This window comes from Dipodomys merriami, unplaced genomic scaffold, assembly GCF_024711535.1.
Source record: "Dipodomys merriami isolate MVZ:Mamm:240054 unplaced genomic scaffold, mDipMer1.0.p SCAF_65, whole genome shotgun sequence".
Taxonomy (NCBI): Eukaryota; Metazoa; Chordata; class Mammalia; order Rodentia; family Heteromyidae; genus Dipodomys; species Dipodomys merriami.
In genome coordinates this window covers 4988434-5006274 of record NW_027206235.1, presented here as the reverse complement: position 1 = coordinate 5006274, position 17841 = coordinate 4988434, and positions in this window count along the sequence as shown.

Below are 17841 nucleotides of genomic sequence, written 5' to 3'. Positions count from 1 at the left end.
CTAACCGAAACCCTTACCCTAACACATATCCTCACCCTAACACTAACCCTAACCCCAACACGAACACTCACACTAGCCCTAAACTTAACCTCACCCTAACCCTAACCGTAACCCTAACCCTCACCCTAACCCTAACCCTCACGCTAAACGGCACCCTAACCCTAACCTTAAATCTCACCCTAACACTAACCCTCATCCTTACACACTCACCATAACACTAAACCTAATCCTAATCCTAACCCTAACCCGAAACCTCACCCTCACCCTCACCGTAACCCTAACCCTAACCCTAACACTAACAATAAACCTAACCCTAACCCTAACCCTCACCTTAAACATAACCCTCACACTAAACCTAACCCTCACCCTAACACTTTCACCCTAACACTAACCGTAACCCTAACACTAACCCTCACACTAGCCCTAACCATCACCCTAACCCTAAACTTCACCCTAACACTAACCCTAAACCTCAACCTCACCTTAGCCCTCAGCCTAACCCTAACCCTCATCCTCACCCTAAACCTCACACTAACCCTAACACTTATCCTCAATCTAACCCTCACTCTCACTAACCCTAACCCTAAACCTCACCCTAACCCTAACTCTCACCCTTACCATAAACCTCACCCTCAGCCGAACCTCAACTTTAACCTTACCGTCACACCCACCCTGACCCTCACCTTAACCCTAACCCTCACCCTAACCCTAACTCTACCCCTAAACCTCACCTTCAACCTAACCCTAACTCTAACCCTAACTCTAACACTAAACCTCACCCTAACCCTAACCCTAACCCTTATCCTCAACCAAAGTCTCAGCCTAAACCTAAGCCTAAGCCTAAAACGTACCCTAACCCACACCCTCACCCTAGCCCTCAACCTAACCCTAATCCTAACCATAACCCTCATCCTAACCCTCACCCTAACCCTAAAACTAACCATCACCTTAATTCTAATCCTCAACCCCACCCTCATACTCAGCCTAACCCTAAGCCTGAGCCTAAGCCTCAACCTCACCCTAACCCTCACCCTCACCCTCACCCTAACCCTAATCCTAACCCTAACTCTAACACTAACCCTAAACCTCAACCTAACACTCACCCTAACCTTAAACCTAAAACTAACCCTAACCCTAACCGTCGACCTAACCCTCCAACTGACCCTAAACCTAACCCTAAACCTCACCTCACCATAACCCTAATCCTAACCCTAAACCTAAAGCTCACCCTAACCGTAAACCTAACCCTAACCCTCACCCTAACCCTAAAAACTACCCCTCAGCCTAACGCTAACCCTCACCATTAACTCAACTCTGTTGCTAACACAAATGCTCACTCTCAACCTAAGCCTCAGCCTAACCCTTACCTTCACCATAACCCTATCCCTTACCCTCTCTCTAACCCGCACCCTACACTTTCCCCCCACCCTAAGCCTAACCCTAACCCAAACCCTAAACCTAACCCTAACCTTCACCCTAACCCTCACCCTAACTCTCACCCTAACCTAACCCTAACCCTCACCCTAACCCTCACCCTAACCCTAAACGTAACCCTAACCCTCACCCTCACCGGAACTGTCATCGTAAACCTTACCCTCACCCTATCCCTAAACCTAACAATAACCCTCACCCTAACCCTAACCCTCACCCGAACCCTCACTCTCAACTTCACCCTCACCCTAAACATCACCCTAACCCTAAACCTCAACCTAACCTTAACCCTCACCGTCACATTAACCCTCACCCTCACATTAACCATAACTCTAACACTCAACCCCACCCTAAACCTCAGCCTAACCCTAAGCCTAACCCTAACCCTAACCCTCCCTGTAAACCTAACAGTAACACTAAAACTAACACTAACACTGACCCTAAACCTAAGCCTAACCCAAACCCTAACCCTAATCCTCACCCTAACCATAAGCCTAAACCTATCCTTAACCCTAACCCTCACACTCACTCTCACCCTAACCCAAATCCTAAACCTAACCGTATCACTAACCCTAACCCTCAACTTAACCCTCATACTAGCCCTCACCCTAAACCTAACCCTAACACTCACCCTAACCCGAACCCTAACCCTCTTCCTCATGCTCAGCCTAAGCTTAAGCCTAAGCCTAAGCCTAACCCTAACCCTAAACTTCACCCTATCCCTAACCCTAACACTAACCCTAACTCTAACCCTAAATGTCACCCTCACACTAAGCCCAACTCTAACTCTGACCCTAAACCTAAACCTAACCCTAAAACTAATCCTCACCCTAACATATACCCTCACCCTAACACTAACCCTAACGCTAACACTAACGCTCACACTAACCCTAACCATCACCCTAACCCTTAAACTCACCCTAACACTAACCCTAACCCTCACCCTCACCCTAGCCCTCACCCTAAACCTAACCCTCATCCTCACCCTAAACCTCACACTAACCCTAACACTAACCCTCAATCTAACCCTCACCCTAAACCTAACCCTAACCCAAACCCGAACCCTAACCCTAACCCTCACCCTTACCGTAACCCTCACCCTCAGCTTATCCCTCATCTTTACCCTTAGTGTCACCCGCACCACAACCCTCACCCTAACCCTCACTCTCACTCTAACCCTAACTCTACCCCTAAACCTCATCCTCACCCTAACCCTAACTCTAAACCTTACCCTAACACTAAACCTCACCCTAAACCTGTCCCTAACCCTCACACTCAACTTCACCCTCACCCTAACCCTAATCCTAACCCTAACCCTAACCCTAACCCTAAACCTCAACCTAAACCTCACCCTAAACTTAACCCTAACCCTAACCCTAACCCTAACCCTCACTATAAACCTAACACTCATCCTCACCATAAAACTCACACTAACACTTACCCTAACCATAACACTAACCCTAACCCTAACACTAACCCTAACCATCACCCCAATGCTAAACCTCATCCTAACCCAAACCCTAACTCTAACCCTCACCCTCACCCTAGACCTCACCCTAACCCTAATTCTAACCCTAGACCCTCACCCTAACCCTAACACTCATCCTCACCCTAAACCTCACACTAACCCTAACTCTAACCCTAATTCCCAATCTAACCCTCACCCTAACCCTAAACCTAACCCTAAACCTCACCCTTATCTTAACCGTCACGCTCAGCTTAACCCTCAACTTAACTCTTACCATCATCCTCACCCTAACCCTAAACCTCATCCTAACCCTCACCCGAACCGTAAACCTAACCATCAACCTAACCCTAACCCTCACCCTCAACCTCACGCTCAGCCTAAACCTATCCCTAAGCCTAACACTTAACCTAACACTGACCCTCACCCTAGCAATCACCCTAACCCTAAACCTAATCCTAACCCTCACCTTAACCCTAATCCTAACCATCACCCTAACCCTAATCCTCACCCCCACCCTCACGCTCAGCCTAAACCTAATACTAAACCTAACCCTAACCCTAACACTAAACCTCAACCTAACCCTCACCCAAAACTTATCCCTAACAATAACCCTAACCCTCACCCTCGACCTAACACTCCAACTAACCCTAAATCTAACTCTAAACCTCACCGTCACCATAACCCTAATCCTAACCCTAAACTCACCCTAACCCTAACCCTAACCCTCAACTTCACCCTCACCCTCACACTCTCCATAACCCTAACCCTAACCTCAATAAGAACACTAATTCTAACCCTAATCCTAAATATCACCTTAACACTAACCCTAACCAAAACACTAACCCTCACTCTAACCCTAAACTTAACCGAACCCTAACTCTCACCCTAACACTAACCGTAATCCTCACACTAACCCTAACCCTCACCCTCACCCTCACCCACAGCCTAAGCCTAAGACTAAACCTAACCATAACCATAAACGTCACACTCACCCTAACCTTACCCTAATCCTAATCGTAATCATAAGCCTAACCCTCAACATCAACCTAACACTCAACCTAACCCTAACTCTAACACTAACCCTAACACTAACCCTCACGCTAACCCTAACCCTAACCCTCAACCTAACAATAACCCTCACGCTAACCGTAACACTTACCCTAACCCTCACTCTAACCCTAAACTTAACCGAACCCTAACTCCCACCCTAAACCATACCCTCACCCTCGCCGTAACCCTAACACTCACCCTAATCCTCAGCCTAACCCTAACTCTACACCTAAACCTAAGCCTCACCCTAACGCTAAATCTAACCCTAACCCTAACACTAAACCTCACCCTAACCCTAACCCTAACCCTCAAACTCACCCTAACCCTAACCCTAATCCAAATCCTAACCCGAAACCTATTCCTCACCTTCACCCTCAGCCTCACCCTAACCCTAATTCTAAACCTAAACTTCACGCTCACCCTAACCCTAACGCTAACAGTAACCATAACCCTAACCCTAACCCTCCCCCTAACTCTCACCGTAACACTAACATTAACACTAACCCTAAACCTCAACCTAACCCACACCAGAACCCTAACTCTAAACCTAAACCTCACCCTCACCCTAACCCTCACTCTAACACTTACACAAATCGTAAAAATCACCCTAACCCTAATCCAAACCATCACCCTAACCATAAACCTCACCCTAAACCAAACCCTTATCCTAACACTTAACATCACCCTAACCCTCACCCTAAACCTCAACCTAACCCTCACCCTGACCCCAACACTAACCCTAACCCTAAACTCACCCTAATACTCCCCCTAACCCTAAACCTCACCCTCAAACTACCCCTAACCCTAAACCTAAACCTCAACCTAAAGGTCACACTAACTCTAAACCTCAACTTCACCCTCAAACTCACTATAACTCTAACCCTAAAACTAACCGTAAACATAACCATAACACTCACTCTAAGCCTTACCCTCACCACAAACTTAACCCTAACCATAACACTAACAATAACCCTAGCCCTAACCGTAACCGTAACCCTCACCATAACCCTAACCCTAACCCTATCCCTAAGCCTAACCCTAACCCTAACTCTCACACTCACCCTCAACCTAACCCTAATCCTAAACCTAACGCTAGCCTAAACCTAACCCTCACCATAACCCTCACACTAGCCCTCACCCTAACCCTAAACCTAACCTTAAAACTCATCCTAGCACTTACCCTAACCCTAAACCTAATCATCAACCTCACCCTAACCCTAAACCTCAGCCTCAACCTCAACCTCAACATAACCCTAAGCCTAACCTTAAACCTAAACTTAACCCTCAAAATCACCCTATTCTTTACCCTAATCCTAAACCTAACCCTAACCCTACCTTGCACCCTCAGCCTCAACTTAACCCTAACTCTAACCCAAAACCTCACCCTCACCCTAACCCTAACACTAAACCTAAACCTCACCCTAACCCTAACCCTAAACCTCACCCTCACCCTAGCCCTCAACCTAACCCTAATACTAACCCTAAACCTAAACGTAACCCTCCCCATAACCCTAACACAAAACCTCACCTAATCCTCACCCTCACCCTCACCCTCACCCTCAGCCTAACCCTAAGTCTAACCCTAACCCTAACCCTCACACTCACCCTAACCCTAACCCTAATCCTAATCCTAACCCTAAAACTAACCCTCACCCTCAACCTAATGCTCACCTTAATAGTAACCCTAACCCTCAACTTCTGCCTCACTCTAACCCTAATTCTAACCCGAAACCTAACCCTAACCCTAACCCTAACCCTATCCCTAAACCTCATCCGACCCATAACACTAACCCTCACCCTCACCCTCACAGTAACCGTAACCCTAACCCAAACCCTCACCCTAACACGTACCCTCATCATAACACTTACCCTCACCCTAACACTAACCCTCACACTAACCTTAATCATCACCTTAACCCTAAACCTCACCCTAACACTATCCCTAAACCTTACCCTCACTCTAGGTCTCACCCTAACCCTAACTCTCATCCTCACCCTAAACCTCAAACTAACCCTAACAATAATCCTCAATCTAATCCTCATCCTCACCATAACCCTAAACCTAACCCTAACCCTAACACTAAACCTCACCCTAACCCTAACCCTAACCCTCAAATTAACCCTAAACTTCACCCTCACCCTCACCCTCACCCTCACTCTAACACTTACCCAAATCCTAAAACTCACCCTAACCCTAATCCAAACACTCACCCTAAACATAACCCTCACCCTAAACCAAACCCTCACCCTAACACTTACCATCACCCTAACCCTCACCCTAAGCCTCACACTCACCCTCACCCTAAACATAATCCTAAACCTAACCCTATCCCTAAACCTCAACCTAACCCTCAACCTCACCCTAACACTAACCCTAACCCTAAACCTCACCCTAACACTCCCCCTAACCCTAACTCTAAACCTAAACCTCACCCTCAACCTACCCCTAACCCTAACCCTACACCTCAACCTAAAGGTCACACTAACCCTAACCCTCACCGTCACACTCAAACTCACTGTTACTCTAACCCTAAACCTAACAATAACACTAAACCTAACCCTAACCCTACCCTAAACATAACCGTTACCCTCAATCTAAGGCTCATCCTCACCACAAACTTAACCATAACCATAACACTAACAATAACCCTAGCCCTAACCCTAACCATAACCCTCACCATAACTCTAACCCTAACCCTAATCCTAAACCTAACCCTATCCCTAAGCCTAATCCTAACCCTAACTCTCACACTCACCCTCAACCTAACGCTAATCCTAAACCTAACCCTAGGCCTTAACCTAAAACACCCCATAACCCTCAGACTAACCCTCACCCTAACCCTAATCCTAACCCTAAACCTCATCCTAGCACTCACGCTAACCCTAAACCTAACCCTCACCCTCACCCTAACCCTAACCCTCACATTCACCCTCAACTTCAGCATAACCCTAAGCCTAACTCTAACCCTAAACTTAACCCTCACACTCACCCTATCCCTTACCCTAATCCTAAAACTAAAACTAACCCTACCCCGCACCCTCAGCCTCAACTTAACCCTAACTCTAACCCTAAACCTCACCCTTACCCTAACATTAACACTAAACCTAAACCTCACCCTAACCCTAACCCTTAACCTATCCCTAAACCTCATCCAAACCATAACCCTAACCGTGAGGGTGAGCCTCACCCTCACAGTAATTGTAACCCTAACCCTAACGCTAACAATAACCCTAACCCTAACCCTCACCCTAACAGTTACCCTCACCCTAACACTAACCCTCACACTAACACTAATCATCACCTTAACCCAAAACCTCACCATAACACTAACCCTAAAACTTACCCTCACCCTAGCCCTTAACCTAAGCCTAAATCTCATCCGCACCCTAAGCCTCACACTAACCCTAACACTAATCCTCAATCTAAACCTCAACCTCACCATAACCCTAACCCTAACCCTAACACTAAACCTCACCCTAACCCTAATCCTAACCGTCAAACTAACCCTAACCCCCACTCTCACCCTCAGCCTAAACCTAAGGCTAAACCTAACCCTAAAACTAACCCTCATACTCACCCTAACCCTAACACTAATCCAAATCCTAACCCTAACCCTAATCCTCACCTTCACCCTCAGCCTCACCTTAACCCTAATTCTAAACCTAAACTTCACCCTCACCCTAACCCTAACGCTAACCCTAACCATAAACCTAACCCTCACCCTAACTCTCACTGTGACCCTAACCCTAACACTAACCCTAAAACTCAACCTAACCCTCACCAGAACCCTAACTCTAACCCTAAACCTCACCCTCACCCTCACCCTCACTCTAACACTTACCCAAATCCTAAAACTCACCCTAACCCTAATCCAAACCCTCACCCTAAAAATAACCCGAACCCTAAACCAAACCCTCACCATAACACTTACCATCACCCTAACCCTCACCCTAAACCTCACACTCACCTTCACCCTAAACATAATCCTAAACCTAACCCTATCCCTAAACCTCAACCTAACCCTCACCTTCACCCTAACACTAACCCTAACCCTAAACCTCACCCTAATACTCCCCCTAACCCTAACTCTAACTTTAAACCTCACCCTCAACCTACCCCTAACGCTAATCCTACACCTCAACCTAAAGGTCACACTAACCCTAACCCTCACCGTCACCCTCAAACTCACTGTAACTCTAACCCTAAACCTAACAATAACACTAAACCTAACCCTAACACTAACCCTAAACATAACTCTTACCCTCACCCTAAGACTTACCCTCACCACAAACTTAACCCTAACCATCACACTAACAATAACCCTAGCCCTAACCCTAACTGTAACACTCACCGTAACCCTAACCCTAACCCTAATCCTAAACCTAACCCTATCCCTAAGCCTAACCCTAACCCTAACTCTCATACTCACCCTCAACCTAACGCGAATCCTAAACCTAACCCTATGCCTAAACCTAAAACTCACCATAACCCTCAGACTAACCCTCACCTTAAACCTAATCCTCACATTAAACCTCATCCTAGCACTCACCCTAACCCTAAACCTAACCCTCACCCTCACCCTAACCCTAACACTCACATTCACCCTCAACCTCAGCATAACCCTAAGCCTAACCCTAACCCTAAACTTAACCCTCACACTCACCCTATCCCTTACCCTAATCCTAAAATTAACCCTAACCCTACCCCGCTCCCTCAGCCTCAACTTAACCCTAACTCTAACCCTAAACCTCACCCTCACCCTAATCCTAACACTAAACCTAAACCTCACCCTAACCCTAACCCTAAACCTCACCCTCACCCTAGCCCTCACCCTAACCCTAATACTAAACCTAAACGTAATCCTAACCCTCCCCATAACCCTAACCATAACACTCACCCTAACGCTCAACCTCACCCTCACCCTCAGCCTATCCCTAAGCCTGAAACTAACCCTAACCCTCACACTAACCCTAACCCTAACCCTAATCCTCATCCTAACCCTAAACTTAACCCTCACCTTCAACCTAACCCTCAACTTAAGCCTAACCCTAACATTAATCCTAACCCTAACCCTCAACTTCTGCCTCACCCTAACCCTAAATCTAACACTAAACCTCACCCTAACCCTAACCCTAACCCTAACCCTATCCCTAAACCTCATCCAAACCATAACCCTAACCCTCACCCTCACCCTCACAGTAAGGTTAACCCTAACCCTAATGCTAACAATAACCCTAACCCTAACCCTAACACTCACCCTAACATTTACCCTCACCCTAACAGTAACCCTAACCATAACACTAACACTCACACTAACTGTAATCATCACCTTAACCCAAAACCTCACCCTAACACTTACCCTAAACCTTACCTTCACCCTAGCCCTCACCCTAACCCTAACTCTAATCCTCACCCTAAACCTCACACTAACCCTAACACTAAATCTCAATCTAACCCTCATCCTCACAATAACCCTCACCCTAACCCTCACACTAACATTAACCCTCACCCTTACCGTAACCCTCACCCTCCGCCTAACCATCACCTTTACCCTTACCATCTCCTCCACACTAACCCTAACACTAAACCTCACCCTAACCCTAACCATAACCCTCACCCTCAACCTCATGCTCAGCCTAATGCTAAGCCTAAGCCTAACCCTTACGCTAACCCTCACCCTCACCCTAGCACTCACCCTAACCCTAATCCTAACCCTAACCCTCATCCTAACCCTAACCCTAATGATCACCCTAACCCTAATCCTTACCCCCACGCTCACCCTCAACCCTAAGCGTAAGCCTAAACCTAACCCTCACACTCACCCTCACGCTAACCTTAATCCTAAACCTAACCCTAACACTAAACCTCAACCTAACCCTCACCCTAACCTTATCCCAAACACTAACCCTAACCCTAACCCTCGACCTAATCCTCCAACTAACCCTAAATCTAACTCTAAACCTCACCCTCAGCCTAACCCTAATCCTAACCCTAACCCTAAACCTCACCCGAACTCTAAGCCTAACCCTCACCCTCACCCTCACCATAACTCTAACCCTAACAGTAACAATAACACTAATCCTAACCATAATCCTAACCCTCATGCTCACCTTAAACCTAACCCTAAACCTCACGCTAACCCTAAACTTAACCGAACCCTAAATCTGTCCCTAACCCTAACCCTAAACCTCACCCCAACCCTAACCCTCACCCTCACCTTAAATCTAAACCTACCCCTAAGAATAACACTAACCCTAAACCTGACCATAACTCTAACCATAACCCTCACCCGCAGCCTCCCCCTCACTGCAAATTTAACCCTAACCATAACACTAAAAATAACCCTAACCCTATCCCTAATAGTAACTCTAACCTCACCCCCACCCTCACCCTCAACCTAACCCGAAGACTAAATGTAACCCTAACCCTAACCCTAACCCTAAACCTCACCACAACCCTAACCCTAACCCTAATCATAAACCTAACCCTATGCCTAAACCTAACCCTCACCATAACCCTCACCCTAGCCCTCAACCTAACCCTAATCCTAACCCTAAACCTCATCCTAACTCTCACACTAACCCTAAACCTAACCTTCACCCTCATTCTTGGCCTAAGCCTAAGCCTAAGCCTAATGCTAAACCTAACCCTCACCCTATCCCTAACCCTAACACTAACCCTAACTCTAACCCTAAAAATAACCCTAACCCCAACCCTAAATCTACCCCTGAACCTCATTCTCACCCTAACCCTAACTCTAACCCTAACCCAAACACTAAAACTCACCCTAATCCTAACCTTAACCCTCACCCTAAACCTAACCCTAACCCTCACACTCACGCTAACACTAACCCTAATCCTAATCCTAACCCTAAACCTAACCCTCACCCTCAACCTAACCCTCACCTTAAGCCTAACCGGAACACTAATCCTAACCCTAACCCTCAACTTCTGCCTCACCCTAAACCTAACTCTAACCCTAAAACTCACCCTAAACCTAACCCTAACCCTATCCCTAAACCTCATCTGAACCATAACCCTAACTGTCACCCTCACCCTCACAGTAACCGTAACCTTAACCTTAACCTTAACCTTAACCTTAACGCTAACAATAACAATAACGCTAACCCTAACACTTACCCTCATGCTAACACTAACCCTCACACTAACCCTAATCATCACCTTAACCCTAAACCCCACCCTAACACTAACCCTAAACCTTACCCTCACCCTAGCCCTCACCCTAAACCGAACTCTCATCCTCACCCTAAACCTCACACTAACCCTAACACTAATCCTCAATCTAAACCTCACCCTCACCATAACCCTAACCCTAACAATAACCCTAACACTAAACCACACCCTAACCCTAACCCTAACCCTCACACTAACCCTAAACCTCACCCTCACCCTCAGCCTAAACCTAAGGCTAAACCTAACCCTAACCCTAACTCTCACACTCACCCTAACCCTAAGCTAATCCAAATCCTAACCCTAACCCGAATCCTCAACTTCACCCTCAGCCTCACCCTAACCCTAATTCTAAACCTAAACTTCACCCTCACCCTAACCCTAACGCTAAGCCTAACCATAACCCTAACCCACCCCCTAACTCTCACCGTAACCCTAACCCTAATACTAACTCTAAACCTCAACCTAACCCTCCCCAGAACCCTAACTCTAACCCTAAACATCACCCTAAGCCTCACCCTCACTCTAACACTTACTCAAATCCTAAAACTCACCCTAACCCTAATCCAAACCCTCACCCTAAAAATAACGCGAACCCTAAACCAAACCCTCACCCTAACACTTACCATCACCGTAACCCTCACCCTAAACCTCACACTCACCCTCACCCTAAACCTAATCATAAACCTAACCCTATCCCTAAACCTCAACCTAACCCTCACCCTCACCCTAACACTAACCCTAACCCTAAACCTCAACCTAAAGATCACACTAACCCTAAACCTCACCCTCACCCTCAACCTCACTGTAACTCTAACCCTAACCCTAACCCTAAACATAACCATAACCCTCACCCTAAGCCTTACCCTCACCACAAACTTAACCCTAACCATAACACTAACAATAAGCTTAGCCCTAACCCTAACCATAACCCTCACCGTCACTGTAACCCTAACCCTAATCCTAAACCTAACCCTATCCCTAAGCCTAACCCTAACACTAACCCTCACACTCACCCTCAACCTAAACCTAATCCTAAACCTAACCCTATGCCTAAACCTAACCCTCACCATAACTCTCACACTAGCTCTCACCGTAACCCTAATCCTCCCCTAAACCTCATTCTAGCACTCACCCTAACCCTAAAGCTAACCATCACCCTAACCCTCAACCACAGCATAACCCTAAGGCTAATCCTAAACCTAAACTTAACCCTCACACTCAACCTATCCCTTACCCTAATCCTAAAACTAAGCCTAACCCTACCCTGCACACTCAGCCTCAACTTAACCCTAAATCTAACCCTAAACCTCAATCTCACCCTAACCCTAACACTAAACCTAAACCTCACCCTAACCCTAACCCTAAACCTCACCCTCACCCTAGCCCTCACAACAACCCTAATCCTAACCGTAAACCTAATCCTAATCCTCGCCATAACCCTAACCCTAACCCGCACACTAACTCTCAACCTCACCCTCACCCTCACCCTCAGCCTAACCCTAAGCCTAACCCTAACCCTCACACTCACCGTAACACTAACCCTAATGCTAATCCTAACCCTAAACCTAACCCTCACCCTCAACCTAACCCTCACCTTAAGCCTAACCCTAACATTAATCTTAACCCTAACTCTCAACTTCTGCATCACCCTAACCCTAAATCTAAACCTAAACCTCATCCTAACCCTAACCCTAACCCTAACCCTCACCCTCACCCTAACATTAACCCTCACCCTTTCCGTAAACCTCACCCTCCACCTAACCATCACCTTTACCCTTACCATCTCCTCCACACTAACCCTAACACTAAACCTCACACTAACCCTAACCATAACCCTCAACCTCAACCTCATGCACAGCCTAACGCTAAGCCTAAGCCTAACCCTAACCTTTACCCTAACCCTCACCCTCACCCTAGCCCTAACCCTAACCCTAATACTAACCCTAACCCTCACCCTAACCCTAACCCTAACGATCACCCTAACCCTACTCCTCATCCCCACCCTCACCCTCAGCCTAACCCTAAGCGTAAACCTAACCCTAACCCTCACTCTCACCCTCACCCTAAACCTAATCCTGAACCTAACCCTAACCCTAACACTAAACCTCAACCTAACCCTCACCCTAACCTTATCCTGAACACTAACCCTAACCCTAACCCTCGACCTAATCCTCCAACTAACCCTAAATCTAACACTAAACCTCACTCTCATCCTAACCCTAATCCTAACCCTAATCGGAAACCTCACCCCAACTCTAAGCCTAACCCTCACCCTCACCCTCACCCTCACCATAACTCTAACCCTAACAGTAACAATAACCCTAATGCTAAACATAATCTTAACCCTCACGCTCACCTTAACCCAAACCCTAACCCTCTCTCTAACCCTAAACTTAACCGAACCCTATCTCTCACCCTAAACCAAACCCTAAACCTCAACCCAACCCTAACCCTCACCCTCACCTTAACTCTAAACCTAACCCTAAGAATAACACTAACCCTAAACCTAACCATAACTCTAACCATAACCCTCACCCGCAGCCTCACCCTCACTGCAAATTTAACCCTAACCATAACACAAAAAATAACTCTAACCCTAATACTAATATTAACTCTAACCTCACCTCCACCCTCACACTCAGCCTAACCCGAAGCCTAAATGTAACCCTAACCCTAACCTTAAACCTCACCTTAACCCTAACCCTAACCCTAATCCTAACCCGAACCCTATGCCTAAACCTAACCATCACCATAACCCTCACCCTAGCCCTCAACCTAATCCTAATCCTAACACTAAACCTCATCCTAACACTCACCCTAATCCTAAACCTAACCCTCACCCTCATGCTCAGCCTTAGCCTAAGCCTAAGCCTAATCCTAACCCTAACCCTCACCCTACCCCTAACCCTAACACTAACCGTAACTCTAACCGTAAACCTCATGCTCACCCTAACCCTAACTGTAACCCTAACTCTACACTAACCCTAACCCTAACCCTAAAAATAACCCTAACCCCAACCCTAAATCTACCCCTGAACCTCATGCTCACCCTAACCCTAACTTTAATCCTAACCCTAACACAAAAACTCACCCTAACCCTAAACTTAACCCTCACCCTAAACCTAACCCTCACACTCACCCTCACCCAAAGTCTAAACCTAAGGCCTACCCTAACCCTAACCCTTACCCTCATACTCACCCTAACCCTAACCCTAATCCTAATCCTAAACCTATCCCTAAACCTAACCCTCACCCTAATGCTAAAACTAACACTAACCCTCACCCTCAGCCTCACCCTAACCCTAATTCTATCACTAAACCTCACCCACACCCTAACCCTAACACTAACCCTAAACATAACCCTAACCCTAACCCTCCCCCTAACGCTCACCCTAACCCTAACACTAACACCCTAACCCTAAACCTCAACCTAACCCTGACCTTAAACCTAACTCTATCACTAAACCTCAACCTCACCCTAACCCTCACATTAACCCTAACCCAAACCCTAAACTTCACCCTAACCATAACTCTAACCCTCAACCTCACCCTCACAGTAACCCTAACCCTAAACCTAAACCTAAAAATAACCCTAACCCTAATCCTAACCCTCACCTTAACCATAACCCTCACCCTAAACCAAACCCTCACCTTAACACTTACCCTCACCCTAACACTAACCGTAACCCTAACACTAACCCTCAAACTAACCCTAACCTTAAGCCTAACCCTTAACCTCAACCTAACCCTCACCATCACCCTAACCCTATCACTAACCCTATGACTAAGCCTTACGCTAACCCTCCCCCTAACCCTATAACTAACCCTAAACCTCACCCTAACCCTAACCCTAAGCCTAACCATAACCCTAAACATAACACTAAACCTAACCCTAACCCTAACCCTAAAAGTAACCCTAATCCTCAGCCTCACCCTCACCTTAACCCAAACCCTAACCCTAACCCACACCCTAACCCTCAACCTACCTCTAAGCCTAACCCTAACTCTAACCCTAACCCTCACAAACACCCTCACACTAACCCTAATCCTAAACCTAACCCATTCCCTAACCCTAACCCTCACCCTTACCCTCACTCTAGCCTTCACCCTAACCCTACTCCTAACACTAAACCTCATCCTAAACCTCACTCTAACCCTAACCCTAACCCTCACCCTAACCCTAACTCTAACCCTCAACCTCATGCTCGGCCTAAGCCTAAGCCTAAGAATAATCCTAAACCTAACCATATCCCTAACCTTCACCCTAACCCTAACCCTAACCCTAACTCTAAGTCTAACCCTAAATCTCACCTTCACCCATTCTCTAACTCTAACCCTAACCCTACCCCTAACAATAAACCTAAACCTAACCCTAAACCTCACCCTAAACATTACACTCACCCTTAACCTAACCCTCACCCTACCACTTACCCTCACCCTAACACTAACCCTAACAATAACACTAAGGCTCACACTAACCCTAAACATCACAATAACCCTAAACCTCACCCTAACACTAACCCTAACCCTCACCCTCACTGTAGACCTCACCCTAACCCTAACCCTCATCCTCACCCTAAACCTCACACTAACCCTGATACTAATCCTCAATCTGACCCTCACCCTCACCCTAACCCTAACACTAAACCTCCACCTAACCCTAACACTCAATCTTACCGTAACCCTCATCCTCAGCCTAACCCTCACCTTTACCCTTACCGTTACCCACACACGAACCCGCACCATAACCCTAACCCTGACCCTAACCCGCACCCTCACTCTAACTCTACACCTAAAACTCACATTCACGCTAACAGTAACTCTAACCCTAACCCTAACACTAAACCTCACCCTTACACTAGCCCTCACCCTAACCCTAATCCTAAACCTAATCCTCATCCTAACACTAACCCTAACCCTCACCCTCACCCTCACCCTAACCCTAATCCTAACCCTAACCCTCAACCTAACCCTAACCCTCACCCTCACCATAACCCTTATCCTAACCCTCAACCAAACCCTAAACTTAACCCAAACCCTAACTCTCACCCTAAACCTAACCCTCACCCTAACCCTAATCCTTCACCTCAACCTCACCCTAGCTCTCACCCTAACCCCAATCCTAACCCTAAACCTACTCCTAACCCTCCCCCTAACTGTTAACCTAACCCTCACCCTAACCCTAATCTTCACCACCAACCTTGCCCTCAGCCTAACATTAAGCCTAAACCTAAACCTAACCCTCAATCTAACCCTCACCCTAACCCTAAATCTAACTCTAAACCTCACCCTCACCCTAACCCTAACTCTAACCCGAACCCAAACATTAAACATCACTCTAACCCTAAACCTCACGCACACCCTCACTGTAAACGTAACACTAAACCTAACCTTAACAATAACCCTAATCCTAATCCTAACCCTCAACCTAATCATAACCTTCACCCTAACCAAAACCCTCACCCTAACACCTACCCTGATCCTAACACTAACCCTAACTCTAACCCTAACCTCACCCTAACCCTAACCCTAACAATAACCCTCAACCTAACCCTAACCCTCACGCTCAAGGTAACCGTAAACCTACCTCACCCTAACCTTAAACTTAACCTGAACCCTAACTCTCACCCTAACCCTAACCCTAACCCTAACCCTAACCCTCACCCTCACCCTCAGCATAACCTTAAGCCTAACCCTAACAATAACCCTAACCCTAACCCTAACACTCATCCTAAACATAACCTTCACCCAAACCATAAACCTCACCCTAACAATTACCCTCACCCTAACACTATCCCTAACCCTAACACTAACCCTCACACTAACCCTAAGTCTCACCCTAACCCTAAACCTCACCCTAAACCTAACCCTCAGCCTCAACTTATCCCTCAACCTAACCCTAACTCTCATCCTCAATCTAAACCTCACACTAACCCTAACACTAATACTCAAATAAACTTCACCCTCACCCTAACCCTAAGACTCACCCTGACCGTAACCCTCACCCTCAGCCTAAACTTCACCTTAACCCTTACCGTCACCCTCAACCTAACACTCACCCTAACCCTAATCCTCATCCTAACCCTCATCCTAAGGGTAACCCCAACCATAACCCTAACCATAACCCTCAAACTCTCCCTCAGCCTCAGCCTAAACCTAAGTCTAAGCTTAACCCTAACCCTAAACCTCACGCTCAACCAAGCCCTCACCCTCACCCTCACCCTCAGCATAAACTTAAGCCTAAACCTAACCCTAAGCCTAGCCCTCACACTCACTCTATCCCTTACCCTAATCCTAATCCTAACCCTATCCTTAACCCTCACCCTCACCCTCACCCTAACCCTAACCCTAACACTAAACCTCACACTAACCCTAACCCTAAACCTCACCCTCACCCTAGCCCTCACCCTAACCCTAATCCTAACCCTAACCCTCATCCTAACCCTCCCCATAACTCTAACTCTTACCCTCACCCTCACCCTCACCCTCACCCTCAGCCTAACCCTAAGACTAACCCTAACCCTAACACTCACACTCACCCTAACCCTAACCCTAATCCGAATCCTAAACCTAAACCTAACCCTCACCCTCAAACTTACCCTCAACTTAAGCCTAACCCTAACATTAATCCTAACCCTAACCCTCAACTTCAGCCTCACCCTAAACCTAACTCTAACGCTAAAACTCACTGTGACCC